Below are 10,395 nucleotides of genomic sequence, written 5' to 3'. Positions count from 1 at the left end.
TCAAGTCATGACCTCATGTTCACGAGGTTGCGCCCCATGTCTCTCAGGGCCTGGAGCCTGCTTCTGATTCTGTGTCTCCCTCTCTCTCTGCCCCTCCTCCTCCCTCTCTCTCTCTCACTCTCTCAAAAACAAATTCACATTAAGAAAAAAAAAAAAGGACTGCTTTAAGGAGGGCTCAATTAAAAAAAAAAAAAGAAAGAAAAACTAATATTGTTAAAATGCCTATACTACCCAAAGCAATCTATAGATTGAATTCAAACTCTACCATAATACCAAGGCATTTTTCACAGAACTAGAACCAAAGGAATCTAAAATTTGCAGGAAATCACAAAAGTTTCTAAATAGCCAAGCAATCTCATGAAAAGAAAAACAAAGTTGGAGCTATCACAGTCCTTGATTTCAAAGTATACCACAGAGCTATAGTAATCAAAACAGTATGATACTGGCACAAAAACAGAGCCATAAATCAATGGAACAGAATAGAAACCCAGAAAAAAGTCCATGCATATATAGTCAATTAATTTACAACAAAGGAATCAAGAATACACAATGAGGAAAGGACAGTCTCTTCAATAGATGATATTGGAAAAACTGCACCACTATCTTATACCACGTACAAAAAATAACTCAAAACATATTAAAGACTTAAATGTAACACCTGAAACCATAAAACTTCTAGAAGAAAATATTGGCAATAAATTCCCTGACATTAGTTTTAGTGATATTTTTCTGACCTGACTTTACAGGCAAGGTCAATAAAATAAATACAAACAAATGAGACTATGCAAAACTAAAAAGTGTTTTCACAGAGAAAGAAACTACTAACAAAATAAAAAGACAACTTACTGAACAGGAGAAAATATTTGGAAATCATATTGATAAGGGACTAATATCCTAAGTATATTAAGTATTCATACAACTCAATAGCAAAAAACAAAAACCAAAAAAAAAAAAACCACAAAAAAAACCCCCACAAAAAAACAAACTCAGGCAATCCAATTAAAAAGTGGGCAAATCTGAATAGACATTTTCTCAAAGACATACAGATGGCCAACAGACACTTGAAAAGATGCTCAACATCACTAATCATCAAGGAAATGAAAATCAAAACCACAATGAGATATAACCTCACACCTGTCAGATGGCCATTATCAAAAACAAAACAAAGCTAAAATAAACCAACAAAAACAAAAACAAAATCAAAAGGAGAGATGGCAAGTGTTGGCAAGGATATGGAGTAAAGGCAACCCTCCTATACTGTTAGTAAGAATAGAAGTTGCAGAAGAATAGAAGGTGCAGCCACTATGGAAAACAGTATGATGGTTCCTCAAAAAAGTTAAAAATAGAACCACTGTGTGATCCAGCAATTTTGCATCTGGGTATTTATGTGAAGAAAATTAAAACATGAAGTCAAAACGATATGTGCACTCCTATGTTCATTGCAGCTTTATGTACAATGGCCAAGATATGGAAGCAACCTAAGTGCCCATCAATAGATAAACGCATAAAGAATATGTGGTGTATATTTACAATGCAATATTGCTCAGCCATAAAAAGAATGAGATCTCATCTTTGTAACAACATGGATGGATCTTGAAGGTATTACACTAATTGAAATAAGACAGAAAAAGATAAGTACCATATGATATCATTGGTATATGGGATCTAAAAAACAAACAGAACAAACAAACAAAAGAAAACAAATCCAGACTCATAGGTATGGAAAACAGACTGATATTTGCCAGAAGTGAGAAGGGTTGGGGGATTAACAAAATGGGTGAAGGAGATCAAGAGATTGATCCAGTTAATTTCCAGTCAAAAAATAAATAAGTCATAGAGATGTAATATATGGCATAGAGAATATAGATAATATTTTGTTAACTGTATGGTGACAGATAGTAAATGGAGTTACTATCATGATCCTTTTGTAATGTGTGTAAATGTTGAATTACTATGTTGTATACTTGAAACTAATACAATATAGTATGTTAATTATACTTCTATTTGGAAAAAAAGTAAATAAAAAGGAATGGAAGAAACTCAACTAAGACATGCTTATGTTTAACTTTCTATTTAGATATACCTTTCCAAGAGAATAATTAGTGTTACTATTGGAAATTGTGGAAGGGACAGTTATCTGTCCACTAAAGATTTCTGTTCCTGTTTCCATAGCATAGAATTGTAGCTCTGAGGTGGCTGATGGACATTGACTACATTTCCCAGAGCCTTTGCTCCTTTTATGCATGGGTCATGTGTTAGTACTCAACAAAGGATGGCAACAGAATTGATGTATTCCACTTTGGAGTAAAGAGATTTAAGATATGGTTGTGACTACCTCACTCTCTTTCCCCAACTACACATGAAAGGAAAATATATGATGCCCTCCTGTAGTAGTTCTCAACATTTTTTATCTCAAGGTCCCATTACAGCCTTAAACAATATTGAAGATCTCAAGAACATTCATATTTATAAATTATTTTTTAAATTTATTTTATTTTGAGAGAGAGAGATAAAGAGAAAGAGAGCACAGGGGAGGAGCAGAGTGAAAGAGAATCCCAAGCAGGCTTCTCACTAAGAGTGTGGAGACCCACGTGGGACTCAATCCCATGAACTGTGAGATCATGACTTGAGCTGAAAGCAAGAGGCAGATGCTTAACCAAATGAGCCACCTAGGTGCCCCCATGTTTTTAAATTATATCCATCAATATTTACTGTATTAGAAATGAACATTGAGAAAAAATTTAGAAGTATTTATTTTAATACGTTTAATTTAAAAGTAAAAAACATTATATAAATAATCAATTTTATGACAAAATATATTTTCCAAAACAAAAATATAGTGAGAAAATGGGCATTGTTTACATTTTGAAAAGTCTTTAATTCTTCATTCAAGTGGCTGTGGTATCACGCGTTATATAGTTCTGGAAAATGCAATTATTTACTTATGGGATTAGAATAGAAAAGACATATGACATTTTATTATTATCATAAAACTAGTTTTACTTCATGGATCCACCGATAGGGTCATGGGGATTTTCAGGGATTCTGGATCATTGCTGTATTATGGGAATCCTTGGGAGCCATCAAATAGAAATAGTTAGGTTTTCTGAATCACCATATGGAAATCCGTATTGTACAAGGAACACAAGTATTGAAATGTTACATGAGAGAGAAATAAAATGCTATTATGTTAAGCCATTAAGATTTGGGAGTTTATATATTACAGAAGCTAGTATTACCCTGTATAGAACAGAAATCCACAGAATATACTAATTCTCATATATTAGGAAATTTTACTTTTTATGATGTTTATCCAGGAGTTGTTCTTTTTTATTCCTAGCATACATGCCCAGCAAGATCCAGCAAATGAAAACTGACATACAATATCCACAGGAGGCCCAAGAAATAATGGGATTTATTTGGTTGGGAAAAGAATTTTAACAGGAAAACTAAAGGCATTGATCTATTCTAGAAATGAGATGGCCCTGGGAGCTTACTATTACTTTCTAAGTTTGTGAAAGCTTATCTAGATGGTAGCTAATAATGCCGGGTGTGTGTGTTTGTGCGCGCACGTGTGTGTGTGTGTGTGTGTGTGTAGAATGATAGAGGCTGAAATGATAGTATCTTGAATTTGGGTTAATCAGTAGAAATGATAACATGATCATTATTGTTTTGAGACAAGAAATTGAGCTATTCGGAGCTCTAGAGAATGTTATTCTTTAGAAAGATGAGTAAAGATGTGCTATGAACAAGTCTCCTTCAGAATGGTTAATACAGAAAAAAAAAAAAACATTGAGTATGTGTGTATGTAATCAGGTATAACAGTAAAGTCACAATAACAATGATTATTAGGTGGGAATTATTGTTATAACCAATCCCAGAAGAGGGGACAAGGAGGGAAGTGGAGGCCTAATTTATTTGTCTTTGAGATGCATGCACTGTGAAGGGAGGAATTTGTCATTTGAAGTCCTTTGTGGACCTGCGTTTCAATGATTTTTAAAATCTTTTTAGAAAGTTTTTATTTAAACTCCAGTTAGTGAACATATGGTATAATATTAGTTTCAGGTATACAGTATAGTGATTCAACACTTGGATGAATATCTGTAAAGTATGGTGTAAGCTTGACTGGCATCTATTGTTAAGGGAAAAAATGTTCTATTTCTAATAACTAGTGTTAACACTATGAAAATTTTCTTTCCCCTCCATTTCTTAGTTAAGAAAAAAGAATCAGTAATTATATTTGTGGAGCAACCCATCATAGCGCTATGATTAAAAATGCTGTTGGAAACGACAACGCTTGGCATTAAGAAATTAAAAAAGAGAGCTGTATAGCATTTGACAATTCAAAGAGTGATATATAACTTATTTTTGGTTATTTATTATGTGGTAAAGGACTGGAAAAATTTACTGATAAGCACTGATTTAAGGATACCTATTGTTGCCATTAGATATTACACATTTTCTTTTTAGGTTTTGGCTTGTGGCTTAAAAAACTTGGAAAAACAGAATTATTGATTTCAAAAAGAGTATCGTCTCACTTTCCTTTAAGCCACTTTTCTCCCTGTATTCAGCGCATGCACTATTATTTATAAGAGTTAAGACGCATACTTACATACTCCACTGAACACAAAATTAACTACAGAGAACAGAAAATGGCTTATTTATCCCCAAGCAAGTGCAGATTGAAATAGAACATGAAGATGGGAAAAGAGAGTCTATTTTGATTTATTGATCCTTGGTCTTTCTTGTTATTCTGTTGCTCAAATACTTCCTCTGTCCTGTCCTTTGAGCACCAAGGACTTCGGATGTATCTCTTGACTTTCTACGTGCCTACTTTTAAGAAGTACTCCTCTCTCATTCTCTCTCTGTTTCTGTGTCTTTGTGTCTGTGTCTGTGTCTGTCTCTCTTTTCTTCCACCAATTTAGTATTCTACTTTCTTCAGGGCTTCTCAACACTTGAGATAGGTCACTTGGTGTGACGTGTTGCATGGGAATTCCGTGCTTCTTGTGGTAAATGACAAACAAGAACAAAAAGACAGAATGAGAATGGGCCCAAAGGTCTAATGCAAATATTGATGGTGAGACAGAGAGTAGAGGGACATTCAAGTAGAAAATAATTTAATAGACGCACACAGATATTCGATAAGAAGATGTGAGTCCTGTGTCTAATTTCCTGTTTTGTGCATTTGAGTTGCTGATCCAGTGGCAGTAAGAAAGGTAGACACAGAATCCTCCTTTTATTTCCAATTAGGTGATACTCTTGGTGCCTTAGCCTGGACAGCTCACAGATGTACAAACTAAATGTATCCCACTTCCTACAAAATCTTGATAAATGCAAACTTGTATAGGTCCTACCAGTAGATTAACCAATAATTACGGTGTAGGCTATTGTCAGCTCTATATTTTGTGTCCTTGTTTTCATATACACCTTACTGATATGTTGGGGGATGTTTTGTAATGAACCAGGTGACAGGTGCTATTTTCAAAGAGAAATTCTCCCCTCCATTTGCCTTCAATCTATAGACCTGCAAGTTTCAGATGCTAATAACTCTTTGATCTGGTCCTAGTAACCTCTTTTAAAATGGTTTCTTCTGTAGGAAAACTTCAAAATAATCAGTGGTGATATTGATGATCAAGAATATTTGGCTTCTGGCTTAAGAAATTCTTGAGATCAGTACTACAATGATTTGAAAATGCTGTGGTTTTTCTTTTAGAATAAAAGCATAATTTAATTTTATAAATAATAATATTGTCCTTTGTCATGCACTCAGTGAAACTTTCTTTGACAAAAAAGTTGCTTAATTCAGATGAACAAACAAGACCTATAATTATGAGACCAAGTCCAGCAATTACTCTGAGTTGATTCTTCTATTTTGGCAGCTCCAGGGAAAAAGAAGAAATTCAATGTTAGCTACTCAAGGGGAATCCAGTACTTTTTCAATCACTGGAGTTTTCCTGGGGATGAATCTGAACCTAGTTTTAAGGACCACAAGGTTCAACACTATTCATTATTCCACTGTTCTGCTTCTGAAATCAGATGTGCTGTTTCACTTTCAGCTGTGAAGTTTTTCCAGTGTCTGAGCTTATTACCATACATGGGTTTAAGCAGATTCTCATTTTCTTATATTCTGCCCCTCTCCCTTCCTTTTGGTTCTTCTGCATGATTTCCCTATCCTCACTGTGTCTGCTTTGTGTTTCCTTGCTCATCTTACAGCAAGCTTGCCTACTTGCAGCATATCTGTTCTCCTCGGGAGGCATTTAAATGGCTTCTTGTTTGCAGCCCACTGCACTCGAGGGCTGCAAATGGAAATAAGAGGAAGGCTTGTGGACATTTCCCATTGTCCTTAAATATCCAGGGAGCTCCACTGTGATGAATTAACTGAAGATTGTAAGAAACATAGGGACGAACAGATATGGTCTTCTTTTCTAATCCGTATTATACAATTTTTGTGATGGATTTTTTCTGTGATTCATCTAGTTCTCTTGTTGCTCGGTTTTGTGAAACAGGCTGAAACATTTTATTTTCCTGCTGTGAGGCAGCCTGCACAAAAATGAAGCACAAATCATTTGTCTGGTGTCATACTAAAATACTGCAATTAAACATATATAATAATTTAATTAAGGTTCATTCAAATCTGCTGCCTTCCTATTTATTCGGTTTTCAGGGAAGGATCCTTAAAGGGCCCAGAAATGTCAGTTCTTGTTGCTTTCTGGTTTTTCTCTTAAACACACAATAGAGGATTAATTGCTGCATTGTCTTGAATATTCTGAATGCTATCAACAATATCACTTTCAGTCTTAGAGATAGGTCATAGGGAGCACGCCTCTTAGAAATCCTCAGCTCTCTTCTTTTAATCCCACCAGTTGACTAATTGAAGTGAGTAACATTTCCTAGCAGCACTTCCAAAACCTGATTTTCAGCCTACCTGCCTTTGACTGCCAAGTAAAAGAATGCACACCCTGTAAAGGAATACAAGAGTCCCTTTTTCCTCCTACTCCCACTCATACAGCCTTCAGAAAGCTATAATCAAAATTCTGCAGCTTCCTCTCTGATGTTATGTTCTTTACATGACATCTAGAGGCCAAAATTGATGTGAGCCGTAATTAATCTTTCCACGTGGCTATGCAGACCCTTGGTATATCAGGGATAAGAATCACACGGTCTGCATACTTAAACTTACAGAACATCCGAGCACCAATCTATATTCTGAGCGATGCCCAGTTTGATCCCATCATCCTACGGATATAAAAGATATAGGAAAAGAAAGCAGCCTTATGAGGAAAGAAAAGACTTAAAAGAACAAAACTGCTTTCTTCTGAGTTTGCATTTTCTATGCAATAATGTCTGCTGTTAATTTCCACACAAATTGTGAAATAATCTAATTAGTGTTCCTGACATTTACCCATGACAGTCAAAATCCTGCTGGTAATCAATAATGTAAATGTAAAGTGGCTGATTAAATTTCCTTTTTTTTTTCCATCAAAAATTTTAAGGGCAAAATTCATTTTACTGTCCCTTATGTGTTCTCAGAACACTCTTCTGACTCCAGCTTTAATCTGCAAATTCACAGAAGGCACAGAGAAGAATTTAACTCATGTGAAGGATAATTGATACTGTCACTACTTGGCTATGAAGCAGTTCTCTGCATTTTTTTCAGTAGTCCTCCCCAAATAAGTATCAGAACCATGCAATCACTATAGTTGTAATTAAGGAAATATTCCAAGCTTCCTTTTCTAATATTATTAAAATATTAGAAAACTTAAAATATTAAAATATCAGAAAACTTAAATCCTGCCATTTTATAATTGAATCATGAAGATAGATAAAAATGTTTTGTTTAAAATCCTTCTCTATTGTGATGATGCAGTGGAATGAATGTTTGTATCCTTGCTCCCCCAAATTCATATGTTGGAATCCTAATCGCCAATGGGATGGTATTAGGAGATGGTGCCTTTGGGAAGTAATTAAGTCTGAGGGTGGAGCCCTCATGAATGGGAACAGAACCTTTGTAAAAAGGATTCCAGGGAATCGTCTTGTTCTTTTCTTTTCTTTTTTCTTTTTTCTTTTTTTTTTTTTTAAGGTTTATTTATCTTGAGAGAGAGAGAGAGAGAGCGCGCGCGCGCGCGCGAGCATGCAAGCACGTGAGTGGGGTGGGGCAGAGAGACAGTGAGAGAGAGAATCCTAAACAGGCGCTATGCTCAGTGCAGAGCCCAACAGTGGGCTCCGTTTCACTAACCTTGAGATCACGACCTGAATCGAAATCAAGAGTCGGATGTTTAGCTAACTGAGCTACCCAGGTCCCCCTCCTCATTCTTTTCCCACTAAATGTGAATAAAAAGAAAGTTGCAGAAAAGAAAAGAATAAAAAGAAAGAGGATTCTTACCAGAACCTGACTATGCTGGCACTCTGATCTTGGACACCTAGACTCCAGAACTGTGAGAAATAAATCTCTGTTTTTTATAAACCTCCCATTCTGTATAGTACTTTCTTATAGCAGCCTGAACTAAGAGGATGACCTTAGCTATGACTTTTAAAAACACGTTTTTTAAACTTTTAAAATCACACACAGACACACACACACACACATGCATATATATGTATACACACATACAGCTGATTAAGTCTTCCATAGATATTTTGTGATATTTATTTTCAAACATATATATCTGACCTAAAATCATATTCCAACTCATTGAAACAATGTAGTAAATAACTACTTTTGTGTGTCGATCTGTGTGTGCACACACATGTGGATGTGTGTGTGTGGTGACCTTGATCAATTTCCTGCCTTGTGCAATGCTCTGTTTTTCAGCCATCTTTGTTGCTATTTGCACATGTGGCTCACTGCATCTTAATGCTGCTTTATGGTCCATGTCCCCTACATTTTACTGACCAATTCCCTGCTAATGGAAACCTAGGATGCCCATGTTTCCTATTACCGTAAAAAGTGCTAAGATAAGTCTCTCTATAAATATCACTACACTGATTTGTGCATGTACTTTTTCGAATATATACTGAGATTTCTGTGTCATAGGAAACACGCATACGTAATTTTGCTAAATATTCCCAGATGGCTTTCCAGAATGGCTGTTGCAGTATACACTGCCAGCAGGGCGTGAAAGTTCCTGTCTACCCGCATCCTTGCCAGCAATTGGAATTAACCCATATTCTGAATTCAGCATTCTGATGAATATGAAATTCTATCTCGTTGTTACAATTTGTAATTATTTCATTAATACCAAGTTTGAGCAACTTTACATTTGCTCGTCAGATGTTTGGGTTATTCTGTGAGTTGCCTTTTCAAACCTTTTGTTCATTTTCCTATCAAATTTTCTTTCTTTTTCTTGGGGAATTGCAATTATTTGTATATTTTCTTTTTAAATCATTTATCAGTTTTATTTTATTTTATTTTATTTTATTTTATTTTATTTTATGTATGTATTTATTTTTTAAACATTTATTTATCTTTGAGAAACGGAGAAAGACAGAGCATGAATGGGGGAGGAACAGAGAGAGAGGGAGACACAGAATCTGAAGCAGGCTCCAGGCTCTGAGCTATCAGCACAGAGCCCGATGCGGGGCTCGAACTCACTGACTGTGAGATATTGACCTGAGTCGAAGTCGGATGCTTAATCGCTGAACCTCCCAGGCTCCCATTTATCAGTTTTAGATGTTATAAATATATTCTTCCAACTGCCCTCTATTAAATTGTCCTTAATTTTGATGTGGTCAGTCTATATTCTCAGTTTGTGGTTTTTGCTTGAATATGTTAAATATTGATGTCCATAAGATCATAAATATCTTCCTCAGTAGCTAAATTAGCTTTATATTTTCTTTTCTGTAATTGGTTTCTTAATCTGGAAGACATGTTTATCTATTTTCAAGTTAGGGACCCAGATTTAACTTTACATATAGAGAGACAATTTTCCCTGCAGTATCACGAAACAAATATCTATCCTTTTGCCATGATTTTGTGATGCCATGTTCTCCTTCCTCAGCTTTTTTGAGATAAAACTGACACACAACATTGTGTAAGTGTAAGGTATACAACATGATTTGATGCACATTTTATTGCAAAATAATTATCACAGTAAGGTTAGTTAACATTTCCATCTCACATAATTATAGTTTTTTTGGTGAGAACATTTAAAATTTGTTCTCAACTTTCAATTATATAACACAGATACAATATAGTATTGTTAACTCTAGTCACCATGCTGTATTTAAGGTACCCAGAAATTATCTTTTTAAAAAATGTTTTGTGTTTTTTTTTAAATGTTTGGTTATTTTTGAGAGAAAGAGGGTTGGGGGAGAGAGAGAGAGAGACAGAGAGAGTTCAAGTCGGGGGAAGGGCAGAGAGAGGGAGAGGGAGAGAATCCGAATCAGGTTCCATCA

The sequence above is a fragment of the Leopardus geoffroyi genome, chromosome C2, assembly GCF_018350155.1.
Source record: "Leopardus geoffroyi isolate Oge1 chromosome C2, O.geoffroyi_Oge1_pat1.0, whole genome shotgun sequence".
NCBI classification, from domain to species: Eukaryota; Metazoa; Chordata; class Mammalia; order Carnivora; family Felidae; genus Leopardus; species Leopardus geoffroyi.
The sequence above is the reverse complement of the archived record's forward strand: the minus strand, read 5'-3'. Positions refer to the sequence as shown.